At 40.8% G+C, this 17144-nt stretch overlaps 1 non-coding gene across 1 annotated transcript; it reads left to right on the forward strand.

Annotated features, from left to right (window-relative positions):
• Window positions 1–16598: 16598 nt before the first annotated feature.
• Window positions 16599–16705, forward strand: LOC131241806 (small nucleolar RNA R71). The gene has a single exon (XR_009169375.1). It is a non-coding gene; the product is annotated as a small nucleolar RNA R71 (small nucleolar RNA).
• Window positions 16706–17144: the final 439 nt, after the last annotated feature.

The following is a 17144-nucleotide window of genomic DNA, read 5'->3' on the forward strand; positions in this document are numbered from 1 at the left end:
ATCAGTCAAATGTATGTACTTGGGATTTGAAGAAACTCATAAGGGTTTTCTTTGCTATGATCCGGTCTCTCGTCGTGTACGGGTATCACGACATGTTGTTTTTCTTGAGCATATTGCCTTCCATTCATCTGTTCCTCCTTCACCCACACCAGACTCTCCTGGTCTTACTATTTTTCCCGACATTCTGGTTGCCTCGAGTACACCTCCTTGTCCATTGCAGGTTTATTCACGACGACCACGTATAGATCCATCACCTACTACTCTCCCTACTGTACCCGTAACCGATCTAGATCCTATCTTCGTCTGTCGTTCCACTCGTGTACATCAACAGCCTGATCGCTTGATATACTCTATGTCTGCCATGAATACTATCTTGGATACTATATCTATTCCTACTTCATACCATCAGGCAGCCAGTCATGATTGTTGGAAGAAGGCTATGGCAGAAGAACTTGCAGCATTGAATGATAATCATATGTGGGACATTGTTACTCGACCTATTGACCACCAATTAATTGGCAGTAAATGGATTTATTCTATGAAGCTCAAGTCTGACAGATCATTGGATCGATACAAAGCTCGGCTTGTCGCTTAGGGATACAAACAGGAACATATAATTGATTACGATGAAACATTCGCTCCTGTGGCCAAGATGAAAATTGTTCGCACTCTTCTTGCAGTATCATTAGTTCACTCTTGGCCACTCACTCAGATGGACGTGAAAAATGCTTTTCTTCATGGAGACCTCCAAGAAATAGTATATTTGAAACCTCCTCATTGATCTTTAATCCCTGCCAATAAAGTCTGTTGCCTGAAGAAAGCTCTATACGGTCTCAAACAAGCCCCTCGAGCATGATTCCAACGTTTTCATGATGTTGTTACAGGAGCTGGCTTTACTCAAAGTGGACATGATCCATCATTATTCTTGCGCACCTCTGAACATGGAATTGTCATTATTCTCATATATGTTGATGACCTACTTTTGACTGGTAACGATGATACTGGCATCTCAGTATTAAAGGAAGTTCTGCAGTCATCCTTCAAGATGAAGCACCTAGGTCCTCTGACATACTTTCTTAGACTTGAATTTTCACGTTTTATACGTGGAATCCTGGTCAGCCAGCATAAATATACCAAGGATCTTCTCGCTTTGGCTTCCTTAACGGATCAGAAGACAGTTCAAACTCCCTTGGAACTTAACGTTCACTATGGCCATGACGATGGTGAACTCCTTGTGGATCCCACATTATACCGCTGTTTAGTTGGGAGTCTGGTTTACTTAATAATGACTCGTCCTGATATTGCCTATGCAGTCCAAGTTGTCAGCCAATTTGTTTTTGCTCCTCGAACTCTTCATATGACTACAGTATTGCGCATCTTACGGTACCTACGTGGAACTCTGGATCGATCTCTGTTCTTCTCCTCCACGGCCCCTCTGGACCTTCATGCTTATTCAGATGCTAACTGGGCTGGTTGTACTCTCACACGCAGATCTACCACTGACTACTGTATTTTTCTCGGCACTTCTCTCATCTCTTGAAAGTGTAAGAAGCAGGCCACTGTTTCTAAATCAAACATGAAAGCCTAGTATAGAGCAATGTCAGTAGCTTGTGAGATTATCTGGTTACGTGGACTTCTTTCTGACTTGGGCGTTCATCTACAAAATCCTACTCCACTCCATGTAGATAATCTGAGTGCCATTAAGATTGTCTCTAATCCGGTTTTTTATGAACGAACAAAGCATATTGAAGTTGACTGTCACTTCATCCGTGAGAAGTTTTAGTCTCAGATCATTTCTCTACATGTCGCATCCCATGATCAGATTGCCGATATTCTCACGAAGTCCCTAACTTCTGCACGACACTCATTTCTAGTTAACAAACTATTACTTGTTTATGACAAGCATTAGTTTGAGGGGGGGTGTTAGACAAGCACCACATGCCTTGTATAGAAGACAGGCCACATGCCTTATATAGAAGATTTTGTATTTACCATCTTACCTTGTATAGTCGTTGTAAAACTCTATATATTCAACCCTTCAAGGTTGTCTCAAATACAGAAAAGAAAAGGAGAATCATTCTCCTCAAAACCTTCATTGTTCTCCATTGTTTTTGGTTTGTTTTCATACATAAGCTGCTCATCTACTTAGATCTGAACCATTAATTTTCTGGCCCTTACATTAAATGCTTGAGACCCTAAAAATTGTTCCTTTTGATTATTTGTATTCGAACATATATCCGGAAAAGAGACCCTAACCGCTGATTCTGCCAATAAATGAGTATATAACGAGTTTAGAACTAAACTAGTTATAGAGAAATGCTGCAGTGCTGTCAGAGCACTGTTAGTTCTACCTGTTCCATTGGACAGTCCACTTGATTGATTTGAACTGTTCATTGATTTCAGAACACTTTTCATAGCTCACACCCAAGTATAGGGTTGTGATATAGTATTAAATTTAGTAAGACCGAGGTCGAATCCAAATGGACTAAAACCTCTACGTAATCTGAGAATAACCAGAACTAGAACTAGAATAAGATGTAATGTAAATCAAGTGAATATGAGGGAAAAATGGTGAAATAGGAAACTAAAATTTGTAAAATTCAAAGGTGGGAAACTAGAGATTCAGAGAATCCACTAGTAGAGATCAGGGAGATCTACGCTTGATTCATGAATTCAACTGGACTTCGAGTCCTATCTTCATCTACTTGGAAGATATATCACTAAAGCTTAATCTGAACTTCCTTTGATCGAGTTTTCAAAGAGAAAAAATGTATGAGAATTAGAGATGATTCCATCACAAAACCATACGCATGAGACAAAGTAAACAACAGAATTAAATCAATCAACTACCAATCTGACAGATTTGTGTATGTTAGGAGGGATTCCATCATCCAACCATGTCCAAGGGACAATGGTGAACAACAAAGCTGCCTATCTTCCCAATCAAAATAAGGAAAAGGAAATACTTAAAGCCATTGCAAATCTATTATAATTTCAATTACAATAAACCATTAAAAACTGAAAACATTCCTATTAATCAAACTTAAATTAACATCAGTTCAACTAACATAAATCAGAGCCATAAAATCATTCCCATCATGCCACAAGCTTCACATCTTAGCCCTAGCTAAGAGGTTTAGCAAATCATGACCATGATTAACTATCCTCTAATAAAAAACATAAATCAATATTAAAAAAAAAAAAAAAAACTCTCTGAAGAAACAACCCCACGTCCAGCTCTCCCTCTCTTTGCTCCACCTCCACCACTTCAATCCAATGCTCTCTCTCTCTCTCTCTCTCTCTCTCTCTCTCTCAGGCTGATGGAAGTCGGTTAGCATGCAGTTTTCACACTCCTTGCGTAGGGGATTTTTTCACACAGAGAGGTTATGCAGCCGAGAGTCGGTGCAGAAACCTTCTTTACGCAGCACAGTCGCGTACATATCCGAACCAAAGTTGCTAGTTCATCTTCCTTCTTTTCCTTTAAAAAGATAACGTACCCTGGGACATTTTTGGATGATCTAGAAGATGGATGGCATGGATCAGCCATCTGATTAGCGATAGTGGCCCACCTGGATCGGCCGCAGCTCTGTTGCGAAATAGAGCTTGCGTATCCTTGCGTTGTGAACGTTGGTGGGCCCATGATCAGTATATTAAGGAAAATCCAATCCGTCCACTGAATGCAAAACAAAAAACCAGTTGAAATTGGTTGGTTTTGGGTTAGATTCGGTGTGGCCCACGTGGTTTTCTGTTCTGTCATCCGTCTTGCATTTGGATGGTTGAAATCCGATCCATGCTATCTTCTGAAATTCTGTCACATATGCTGGGATCATACGGCCTTTAGAAACCTAATTGATGGTCCGGATCCTCAAATTACATGATGAGTGGGGTCCACAAGCACGAACCGGTGATCGGACGCTGTTGCGTCTTCATGTTTTTTGGAAATTCTTTGGTCAGCACCCGCTGACAGACCTTAGGAAAAACGGTGCGCGGCTGGAGCATCCACATTGTACACGTGCAATGCACAGGTGGGTCTCACATGATGTATATGAGAAATCTGCTCTGTCCATCTTCTTTTTCATCTAATTTAAAGGGTTGCAACCGAAATTGAAGCATATCCACATATCAGGTGGGCCCCAAATCAAGATTTTAGGAGATGATCTATCTATTGGGCCACTTCCACAAGGATACAATGTGTGAAATTCGACGTGTACGGTTAATGTATGGTACCCAGGCCAGATCTAAAGTTTCGAGCTGAACGGATGGTAGAAACCCTATGATCTTGCATTCTGGATGACTTTCAGGTCTCTTTAGTGTGACACACGTGATTTTCTTGAATCTTGGGCATGTAAAATAATTGATCTTAGTCCCTTGGAGTCCGTCCCTTGCCTTAGTAATTTCGGAACGTTAATTCCATGCTTTAGTACCCTTTTCCAATCCAAGCTCCTAAATACACCTTTCATTATAAACACGATTAAAATAAGGAGTTAAACGGTATCATGCTTGTAAAATCAGGTAATAATTGGAGTCTAATATGCAATATTTAACCCTTAACACAACTCCCAACCAGCATTTTTCTATTCCTGAGAAAAGTATGGAAAAATAAATTGAGAATTACAGGATAATTTCTATAAACTCGAGTGATTTTTGAAAACAATCTAACTACTAGAAGTCTAAGATTCATGAATGTTGGGCATTAATTTCTCCTCAACTCAAGTGCATAGCAGACTTCATAATCAAGTTCAAAGTATTAATCTATCAATTAGAACAATTCTAAACATTGAGTTCCATGGGTGTATAGTGTAATCTCGGCTTATCATCATTAAGATTCACTTCTCGATTTCATGATATCATTGGTAACCAACAAGAGCATTCAGGACACTCAAAAACTAAACGTGCCTCACAGATCATTCTTTCATTCTTCCAACTTTTGATTTTTCTATTAAAAGTAATGCTAAGGAAGGGAATCAAATCTTTACCTATAGGAAGCAAACTTATGGTGAAGACCAGTCGCCCAACATTTTTCGAATGTCAACCGTGGGGAATCAAATCCTCGCCTATAGGGAACAAACCTATGGTAAAGACCATTCACCTAACCCTTTCAATTCTTCTTTATAAACATGATGGTAAAACTTCTCAGGCTGGTTCCTTTCGTGCATAGTGATTACCAAGTTAATCCTTCAATATCGAACTAAAACCTCAATGTGTAAGCGAGATGTGACATGTGTAATCATGATTCAATCAATGTTTAAAAATTCTAATCATGGATTGATAAGCCGAACTCAACTGTGGAATCTATCAGACAACTAAATCCAACAGACATAAATCCCCAGCACTCCGTATCTTATAGTTCTAAATCAATGATGACTGTCAAAATCACTTCGAATTCATAAGAATTTCCAGAAAAAATTTTAAAAATTTTCAAAGTTTTTGCTCCAGACCAAGAAAAACACTGATTAGGTAACCTAATCTCCCACCCCCAACCTAAAATCTACATTATCCTCAATGTAAAAGATATGAACATGTAATGCATATGGGACAATGAAAGTGAAAAAGAAGTGATGGAAAGATAGTACTTGAAGAGAAAATTGAACGACATTTCCAAAGAGATATCAGCGTGAGAGCGGGTCAGCACAAGAATGAAATCAACAAAAGCAACCTATCCTAAAATAACTTAGAAAGCAAACTAACCTAATGGCATAAAACCAACTAACCTAGAACAATATTAAGCAAACTACCCTAGTCCTATGAAATCAGTAAACCTACCTATACCTCCGTCAGACTAGGAGATTAGTCCTGGTAAACAGGATCATTCAGAGGCAGGACATGTCCTCTGAATCAAATTTCTCAATAAATGGCTTTAATCAATGTCCATTTACTTTGAAGTCATGGCCATTGTCTGGATTACGAATCTCGATAGCCCCATGAGGATAAACATTAATAATGGTGAAAGGGCCGGTCCAATGAGATCGGAGCTTAGACGAAAAGAGATGTAGTCGAGAATTATACAAAAGGACTTTCTGACCTGGCGTGAATAATTTTCGTAGAATGTGTTAGCCATGAAACGCTTTCATCCTGTCCTTGTAAATTCTTGAGTTATCGTACGCATTGTTCCGGATTTCTTCGAGTTCATTCAATTGAAGTTTGTGTAGCGAGCCAATGTTGTCCAGGTTGAAATTCAGATTTTTAATTGCCCAGTAAGCTCTCTATTCCAACTCCACAGGCAAGTGGCAAGCCTTCCCATAAACAAGTCTAAAGGGAGATATTCCAATAAAGGTTTTAAAAGTAGTACAGTAAGCCCATAACGCATCAGTCAATCGGATTGACGAATCCTTACGGTCAAGGTTAACTGTTTTTTCCAAAATGTGTTTGATCTCCCTATTAGAAATCTCAGCTTGCCCACTTGTCTGTGGGTGGTATGGGGTGCTCACTTTATGGGAGATACCGTATTTCTTCATTAGACTCTCAAAGGTTTATTATAAAAGTGTGAGCCCCCATCACTAATGATGGCTCAAGGCGTTCCGAATCGGGAAAGGATGTTATCTTTTAGGAATTTAATGACCGTGCGATGGTCATTATTCTGATACGGAATCGCTTCAACCCATTTAGTGACATAGTCTACAACGAGCAAAATATATAGATTTGCAAAAGATTGGGGGAATGGTCCCATGAAATTAATGCCCTAGCAATCAAATGCCTCTATGATAAGAATGAGATTCAAGGGCATCATATTTCGATGGGACAATGCTTCCAATTTCTGACAACGCTCACAAGCTTTACAAAACTCATGAGTGTCCCTGAACATAGTGGGTCAGTAAAAGCCACACTGCAGAATCATGGCCGTGGTCTTTTTAGTAGAAAAGTGACCACCACAGGCCTGTGAGTGACAGAAGGAGATGACACTCTAATGCTCATCGTCTGGCATACATCTCCTTAAGATTTGGTCTGGGCAATATTTAAACAAATATGGATCATTCCAGAAAAAGTTGCGCACCTCGGTAAAACATTTCTTCTTATCTTGCGCAGTCCAATGTGTCAGTATAAAACCCGTGGCAAGATAATTAGCAATATCAGCGAACCAAGGTGAATGGGAGACCCTAAACAACTGTTCATTAGGGACATGTCATTGATATGTGTCGTCTCAAGGGAATCAAAGAGATCAAGGTGAGAAAAATGGTCAACCACTAAATTCTTTACTCCCTTTTTATCTTTAATTTCTAGGTAAATTCCTGGAGTAGGAGGATCCATCTTACCAGGCGGGGCTTAGTATCATTCTTAAACAGAAGATACTTTAGCGCCGCATGATCTGTGTAAATAATGATCTTGGATCCAATCAAATAGGACCTAAATTTGTCCAAAACGAACACTACGGCCAAGAGTTCCTTTTCCATAGTCGAGTAGTTCACTTGGGTAGGATTTAGAGTCTTACTCGCATAATGAATAACGTAGGGTTTCTTATCTTTTCTCTGGCCTAAAACCACCCCAAGTGCATAATCAGACACATCGCACATAAGTTCAAAAGGAATGCTCCAATAGGGTGGCTGTATAATAGGTGCATTGGTCAACATGCCTTTAAGCTTAGTGAGAGCTTCCTGACATGGCTCGGTCTACTTTTATGGTGCATCCTTTTGAAGTAGATTACATAAAGGACAAGAGATGAGACTAAAGTCCTTTATGAATCTTCTATAAAACCCGATGTGTCCTAAGAAGGATCGCACGTCCCGTATGTTCTTGAGTGGAGGTAGGTTAGAGATAAGATCGATTTTTGCCTTATCCACCTCGATTCCTTTGAACTGGATAATATGTACAAGGAAAATTCTCTTATGAACCATGAAGTGGCACTTCTCCCAATTAAGTACCAAGTTCTTTTCTTCACATCTTTTCAGTACACATTTGAGACTTTCTAAGCATTCGTTGAAAGATGGACCGAAGATAGAGAAATTATCCATGAAAACCTCTAGATATTGCCCCACCATGTCAGAAAAAATACTCATCATACATCGCTGAAAGGTGGCAGGGGCATTACATAGTCCGAATGACATCCTTTGGTAAGCAAAGGTGTCATAGGGACATGTAAATGTGGTCTTTTCCTGATCTTCAGGGGCTATCTCTATCTGGTTGTAGCCCGAATACCTGTCAAGGAAACAGTAATAAGACTGACCAGCTAACCTTTCCAAGATCTAATCAATGAAGGGCAAAGGAAAGTGGTCCTTCCTCTTGATGGTATTCAACTTCCTATAGTCAATGCACATTCTCCAACCAGTAGTAATTCTAGTTGGCACGAGTTCATTATTGGCATTGGCTACGATGGTGATTCTGGACTTCTTAGGAACCACCTGAGTTAGACTCACCCATTGATTATCGGATATAGGGTATATGATACCCACATCCAATAGTTTAAGAACCTCGCCCTTAACCACTTTCTTTATATTTAGATTTAGTCTACATTATGATTGTTGAGCGGTCTTCATATTATCCTCAAGATAAATCCGGTGAGTACAAATCAATGGGTTAATTCCCTTGAGGTCTGCAATCATCCATCCAAGGGCTCCCTTATGCTCAATGACAGTAGATATAAGCATATTCTCTTGTTCTTTATCCAGGTGGGTAGAAATCACCACCGGGTATATCTCATCTTGACCTAAATATGCATATTTCAAATCAGAGGACAAAGGTTTTAGGTCAAGCTTCAGTGGCTTGAGGTTAGACAGTAGAGGCAGTTCATCAGTTTGGGGCAACTCTTCAAATTGTGGCCTCCACCGGTTAACTTCAAGTACTGGTGTAGCATCCAACATGGCACACGTATCCCTAATCATGTCATCACCAAAATCATGGGAGTGGGCCAGACGCATCTCCAAAGGGTCAGAGGATAAAGTCAAAGGTGTCCTATCATCCACGAAAGTCAAAGGTGTCCTATCATCCACGAAAGTGTCAAGCATGTTAATATTGTGGAAATCGTCATCATCCTCTAACCGTCTGCCTATATTGAAAAATATGTTTGACTCAATGTCATATTCTCGAAAGATATAGTCATGACACCATTCCTGCAATTGATAATTGCGTTTTAAGTGGCAAGGAATGGGCGACCAAGAATGACGGGAATCTGAGTGCTCATGTTACTGATGGGTTCGGTATTCAAGATGATAAAATCTATAGGGTAGTAAAATCTATTGACCTAGACCAACACATACTCAATTATCCCTCTTGGTATACGAATAGAGCAATCAGCAAGTTGTAGTATGGTTAAGGTGGGTTTTAATTCACCCAAACCTAACTGTTTGTATACCGAGTAGGGAATCATATTGACGCTCACTCCTAAGTTAAGAAGTGCGGGCTTAATTCAATAGTTCCCGATTACACATGATATGGTTGGACTACTTGGATCCTTGAATTTCTGCAGCACATCTCACTTTAAGATGTCACTCACTTTCTCAGTCAAGAAGATTTTCTTTTGAATATTCTGTCGTCTTTTAGTCGTACACAAATCTTTTAGGAATTTCGCATATGAAGGTATTTGTTTCATGGCAACAAGTAGAGGAATGTTGACCTTCACTTGTTTCGAAACCTCTAGAATATCCTGAGAGTTAGAGAGAGGTTTTGGTGCAACCAACCATTGGGGAAATAGAGCAATCGGCTTCCCTTGAGGTTTCAGTTCTACCTCTGGTGGGACATGGCTAGATCCATCTTCTTTATCCACTTCCAAGTTCTTAGGCTTTTCAGCCCTAACCGGAATGGTTTTGTCAATGATCTTGTCACGCCCTGAACTCAGAAACCGAGATCACAAAATTGCCGATCGTCGAATCCGGCGCTGACAGCCTCCTTAGAACCCCATTCTCGGCTCCTGGCACCCATTTACCAGGTTCCGATCCTGGGATCCCAAAAGGAGGATTTCTAATCTCGATTTGATTCATAATGAGCATAACCCATGAACAATAACCACAAGAACACCATCACAAAATTCACTATGATAAAAAAACTTTTGAATACAGTGCATATGAAAGGAAAATACAATATAACGAAAGTAACAAAACTCCAGAAGCTCGGTTGCACGCTCCAACTGCGGCAAGATTATGGCTGCGACTGCGTCCTAGCGTTACCTGCATGCATCGATCATGCATAAGCTTATAGAAAGCTTAGAGGGTCGTGTAAGTGTGTGCGCAATATAAGCGTGCGCAGAATGTAAGGTCAGAGTAATGCAGAATCATGATGGTGAGTACATGAATGCAATCAGCCGTACCAAGGCTATGCGGTGCAAGATATGAATGCTTCGGCCATAACACAGCCATGCGATGCGATATGCAACTCAAGCATGCCAATCCTCATCATTATCAGTACAGTTCTCATTCTGGATAATCACCAGGGTTTAATACACTCCAAGTGGCACTGCCGCTCTCCTAGCCGCATAGTCTAAGTGAGCGTAAGAAACCTCACTATCCGTCTGGCCAATAGTCTGCCAATACCTATCCGGCATGTCGATAGCAGACCCATTCGCGAGCTGGTCAAACTCAGCCTAGTATTGCCCCTACCCTTGGGCGAGTAAGGCCACACCTCTTTCCAACCGACCATGATACAGTGAAAGACGCGACTTCCTGGTATTCAGCCCTTGTGCACTCATATATCCACTCGGTCTTGACGTTGGAGTCATCCTCTGGTACTATCGGGTTTAGAGATTTTCACCCAAGGACATCTATGGCTCCCAGATGCTTAGTAACAATATTTTCAGTATCCAATCTAACCACCCACGATGTGTCTGTGGAGGCTATGACCCTAATGTCGCTAGGGTATACAATAATCACACAATGCAAGTGCATGAACCATACTTTCAGACATGCAACAATCCTGCGCGTATCGAGCGCTCATGTAGGGTAACTCTGCCTTTCAGGGAGTCCATAAACAATCTATCCGAAGGCATGTGCAATGATCAGTCAATCCTCACATCAGGCATACATATGATGCGTATGATCATGAATCATGAATCTATACTAAGCATGTTATGTGGTGATGGGCTCTGATCAAAATGAAAATGGGCCTAGACGGCCTACACATTACAGGTATGGCCTTATCAAAGGGCCCTAAGGAGAGTGACAATGCGGACATTTAACCAACATCATCCTTGCAATGTGGACATCAAACCATCATTGCTCCCAAAGCATACCATGCTATAAAGGTCGACACATATACCATGGTGGAATCACACTATAATGGGCCTTAAGTATGTCCTATTGGGCCTTGACCCATGGGCCTCCAGTACATCAAATGGGCCTCATACATGGGTCTCATATATATATATATATATATATATATATCAAGGTGGGCCTCAACGACTGGCCACAATGCATCAAGATGGGCCTAGTCACATGGGCCTTGCATACATCACAATGGGCCTCATAATATTGGCCTTATACAAATCAAAGTGGGCCTTGTATGTATCAAGGTGGGCCTCGACGGATGGACCACAAACACACTAAGATGGGCCATATCACATGGCCTTAAAATATCCTCCAAAATGGTTGGACGGTTAGGATGAAACATATGCATCATGGTAGGTCCCATAGGGATGGAAGGCATAGATAAATCACATACTTCATGGTGGAGGTCCACACTGATGAAAGGTGTGGACACAATTCATACACAAGTGGGTCCCAAGTAGGACCCACCATAATGTTTATTTCGCACCTAACCTGGGGCCCACCGAAATGTTTATTTTCACCCAACCTAAGGCCCAACATAATGTTTATTTTCCAACCAACCTAGGGCCTAACATAATGTTTATTTTCCAACCAACCTAGGGCCGAACATAATGTTTATTTTGCAATCCAATTGTTCATAAGGTCACATGGACCAGGGTAGGGCCTACTGTAATATTTATTTATAATCCAATCTATTCATAAGGTCACGTGGACCTGGGGGCCCACTGTGATATTTATCTACCATCCAACAGTTCATAAGGTCACGTGGACCTAGGTGGGATTGGGGCCCACCGTAACGTGTATTTGCCATACAACCTGTTGATAGGGTCACATGGTCAGGGAGCCCACCGTGATATTTTTTTCATTTATTTTATATATATATATATATATATATATATATATATCACATGGACAGGGAGTCCACCCTGATGTGGTTCACAAATCCAGCCCACCCATTATGTGTGTCCCACTTGGCTAAGGGTTCAGACCAAGTTTCAGCCGCATCCAAATTTCAGGTAGGCCCCACCAAGTGATTTTACATGTTTTAGGCATGTCTTCACATGATTTTAGATGGTGTGGTCCACCTGAGTTCCGTATACAGTTGATTTTTGGGGTGGCCTCCTGGTCCGAGGGAACCCATCAAATGCATGGTGTTGATGTTTGAAATGCATCACGGTGGGGCCCACAACTGAGGTAGTGAGGGCCCTGCCAGGCCGTCCGCCCGCCCACTAACAGCGGCAGCAGCAGGTGCTGCTGCCTTTGTTTTTTTTTTTTTTAAATCATAATTCTTGTGGTTTTTGGTAGGTAGGGCCCGCCTCAGACAAATCCAACCCAGCCAATGGTCCCTGTGACTCGATACAAACCTATCAAGACCAATATTGGATGGTTTTTGATATACAAGAACATCAGGGAGGTATTTTAATGGTGAGAGTTCTTTTGTCCATACTATGGCCCATTAGGAAGTCAGATTGGCCTCAAATTTTGGCTCAATGCCAAAAATGGCCTGAAGAAAAGGATGGACAACTTGGATTGATTACATACATTAAGGTGGGGCCTGCATAAGTGGCCCACCACTTCCTTCTCTTTTTTTTTTGGCTGATGGTACACATCCATGTCAGTATACACACTCCACATTAGCCACGCCCGTCCAGCATCCAAGGACGCTGGACGGCATGGATAAGCACATGCATTGGGGGGGGGGGGGGGGGGGGGGGCCCATATGGACGTGGCCCACCATCTATATATATACGTATATTTATATATTAGCATAATATAAATATAATATATTGTGTATATATATTAGGTGGAACTTCCCACCGGACTGTGGATTTTGCCTAAAATGTGGTGAGCCACACCATTGATGAATGGAGTAGATTTAACATGATTTGGTGGGGCCCACTTCATTCTAGGGAAAGGAAAGAGAGAGAGAGAGAGAGATACGGTGATAGAGAGGAGGGACCCCGCCACTATGGGCCCTCCATTGATACAACACATACATCAAGTGGGTCTCACAACAAGTGGGCCCTTAAGGTTGAAATAAATGATGGATCACCCACCTCTAGGCCTCCTCCTTGCTCCCTTAACCTTCTATGCTCCTTGCCTTTACTTTTAATGGTGGTTGATGGGATTTTGATGGTATGGATGGGTTATTGTACTTGGGGTAAGGCTTGTACTTGACATTGATTGATGGGACATATCGTAGAGATTCCCTCGATATTCGCAACGCACGACGTTTCTTCGGAATGAACGCAGGCCCACATCTCCTGGCCTGGGTATCGGTTGGGTGCGTGAGTTGCGGCGTTGGAACCGCGGCGACGGCGTGATCGCTAAGATACAAGTTTCAGGTCGAGACGTCTTCAGTATACAGGACTCGGCTTAGGATTGCGCGCAATCATCGAATACGCTGTGAAGTTTGCCGAAATTCGACCGGAAGGACTGCGGAGGCCAACGGAATGATACGGACTAGGACACGGGTCTTACAACTCTTCCCTCCAAATAAAAATTTCATCCTTGAAATTTACACAATCATTGCAAGTAAGCATAACTCATAAGGATGAGGAAACATAGCATCATCATATAAAATCGGAGACATCATACGAGATATAACATACAATCAATCATCAAAGAGATGGGGATAGTGCTCTCGAATCTCGGCCTCGCAGTCCCAAGATGCCTCATCAATGGAATGGTGACCCCACTGAACATTTACCAAGGGGATGACCTTGGTTCGGAGGACCTGCTCCTTCCGATCAAGGATACAACTGGCTGCTCAATGTAAGAAGCATCCTCACGAATCTCCAACGGCTGCCAATCGATAACAAGAACTATGTCTGACCCACACTTTCTCAACATAGAGACATGGAAAACATTGTGAACGCCAGACAATTGAGATGGTAAGGCAAGCCGATAGGCTAAGGTGCCAAATGAATAAAAATTTCAAGTGGGCCCCAGCTAGTATTTTTATATGTTTTAGCATGTCTTTACATGATTTTTAATGGTGTGGCCTACCAGAGAACTGGATTAGTTTCATTTTTCAGCTCAACGCCTAAAATGAGCTGGAAAATTGGATGGACGGCGTGGATTAAATACATACATTATAGGTGGGGCCCGTTGTGGACCCACACCATCAAAAAATAAAATAAAAATAAAAATAAAAATAAATTGATGAAGCTGAATAAATCAGCAATTTTATGGGTCTGATCATGTGGTATATGTTATATCTAAACCATCTATCCATTTGGTAAGCTTATCCTAAGGCTTAAGAAGAAAAAAAAAGAAGATATAGCTATCAAGTGGGCCACACTACAAAAGCACCAGGGATTGAACGTCTACCATTGGAACCCTTTTTTGGGTCATAGAAGTTTTAGACCGATATGAAATTAGTTTTTTCCCTTAATTCTGGTCTTTGTGATCTTATGAACAAATTGGATGGAAAAATAAATATTAAGGTGGGCCCTGTAAATTGTTAACGGTGAAATCATTATCTCCACTATTGTTTGTGGTGAGGTCCAGATAATCTTTGCATATGATTCATTTTTGGATAATGCTATAAAATGATCTCTAAAATAAATAAATAAATAAATAGATGAACTCTATATATGTAATAAATACATCACTATGGGACCCATGTAACTTTGATCTCCTTGAACCATTCGTACAACTTGAAGCTCGAGCATGTAAAATCATGTGTTAGGTCCACCTGAAATTTGGATGTATCTGAAACTTGGTCTGACCCCTCAACTAAGTAGGACACACATAATGATGGGCTAGATTTATGAACCACACCTCTATGGGCCCAACAAATAATTATGAATATTTAAGGGAGGGTAACCCTCTCAACTTGTGTGTGGTATGGCCCACTTTGATATAGGTGTTATGTCACTTAATCCACCATGGTTATGACATGATTTATATTCAAGATCCTCATCGTTTATCTATTTTATCAATCCCTTTGACGGTATTCGTGAACTCATCAGGAACTGTATATTGCATTGCATCCTCGACATCTGATATTTGGCCCTTTATAACTCCTCATTTGCATAGCTAATTTATATTGTGTACTCTGATATTGTATGACTCATGGACTTGTTAGTATTTCTGATATTGTATAATTATGGCATGATAATATGATAATGATGATGTGATTATGAATGCATGTAATATGGTTATGGCTGTGGTATGATTTCCTTGTAGCATATTTATCTTGCTTGCATGTAGGACACACTGCACACATGTGTGTACTCACTAAGCTTTTTGCCTAAGCTTCCTATTTCCCTTTTTTTAGGGCTGGAGTAGCTTGGAAAACTTAGCTTTCTCGATGTATTGCATCTATTTTTCGATTTGGTAATGTTGGCGTTGTGTACCTTTTGGAAAGCATTGTACTTGTAACCATCAGGATTTAAATGGAGAGTGTTGCTTGGTATTTTAATCATGGATCTTCATGCTCAGGTATTATTATATGTATATACCAAAAAAAATAGTCAAAAATCTTCCTTGTGGTGCACCGAACTTGGGACTTGGTGTATGGAAGTCGAGTGCTGAATTCGGGCATCACGGAAGCTGTCCATCCCTGGGTTTGGGGCATGACAGATCTTTCCACTCCTAAGAGTAGTGATGGATTTAGCTTGTTCCATTTGATTTGAAGAGCTAGGGTCACTTATTTCATATTGCAGTTTGGGATTGGGGAGAGGTTGAGCAGGAAGCATCCCCTTTCCTCCACTTGTTAATTGTGACTCTATCCTTTGAATAGACGACGCAAGCGTTCCTAATACTATATGGATATTATGGAACGCTTGTGTCAAATTCTGATTAAGTAGCTCTTGTTCTCGAATATGTTTTTGAACCGGATCCTCTTGAAGTTTCTCTTGATTTGAAGTTTGATTCAAGTAACCTTGAGGAGTAGCCGTTTGTCCATTCCTCCAGTTGAAGTTTGGATGATTTCTCCAATCAGGATTGTATGTATTAGAGATAGGTCCATTGAAAGGTCTTTGATAATTATTTATGGCATTGGATTGCTCTGTTAATACCTCTTGAAAGGCAGATATAGTTGGACACTTTTCAGTTGTGTGACTGTTACAACCACAAATACCGCAAACAACTTCCTTACCCTTATCCTTCTTTGATTCCATGGCCTCAAATTTCCTTATGAGATTAGCCACTTTAGCATTGATATCATCATCCTATTTCTGAAGGTATACTTTGCACCTTTCCTTTGATTGAGTGGACCTAGAAGTGGTACTTGATTTTGGGTATGTGTCACATGATTGTGCGTTTTCAGCAAGTCTATCCAAGTAGTCCCACACATCATCAACATTTTTATTCATGAATTCCCCATTACACATTGTCTCAACCAATTGGCGCATGGAAGTTGTCAGTCCATCATAGAAAAAGTATGTAATGTGCCACGTTTCAAAACCATTTTGTGGGCATGAACTGACAAGATCCTTGAACCTTTCCCAACATTGGAAGAATGTTTCATCCTCCTTTTGGGCAAAGTTCATGATTGATTTTCTAAGGGTGTTCATTTTATGATGTGGAAAGAATTTCTTTATGAACTCCCTTTGCATATCATTTCATGTGCCATTAGATCTAGGACGTAGTGAATGCAACCACGTCTTAGCTTTCTCTTTCAAAGAAAAGGGAAAGAGTTTCAGCCTGACTGTGTCCTCAGGCACGTTTGAAAAATATAAAGTGGTTATGATCTCATCAAACCCTTTCAGATGTAAATATGGATTTTCTAATTCAAGCCCATGAAATTTAGGAAGGAGTTGGATTACCCTTGGCTTGATATCCATATGTCCCGTATTATCACGAAAAATCATACATGAGGGTGTGCTCACCCCCACTGATTGTAAATAATCCCGTAAAGTATGAGGTGGGGGTGATTGATGCACCTCATTCTCATCATGGACTTCCTCAACCCTAGGTTGGGATAGAAGAGGTTAGTTTTTAGCCATC

The sequence above is a fragment of the Magnolia sinica genome, chromosome 3 (genome assembly GCF_029962835.1).
Source record: "Magnolia sinica isolate HGM2019 chromosome 3, MsV1, whole genome shotgun sequence".
Classification (NCBI taxonomy): domain Eukaryota; kingdom Viridiplantae; phylum Streptophyta; class Magnoliopsida; order Magnoliales; family Magnoliaceae; genus Magnolia; species Magnolia sinica.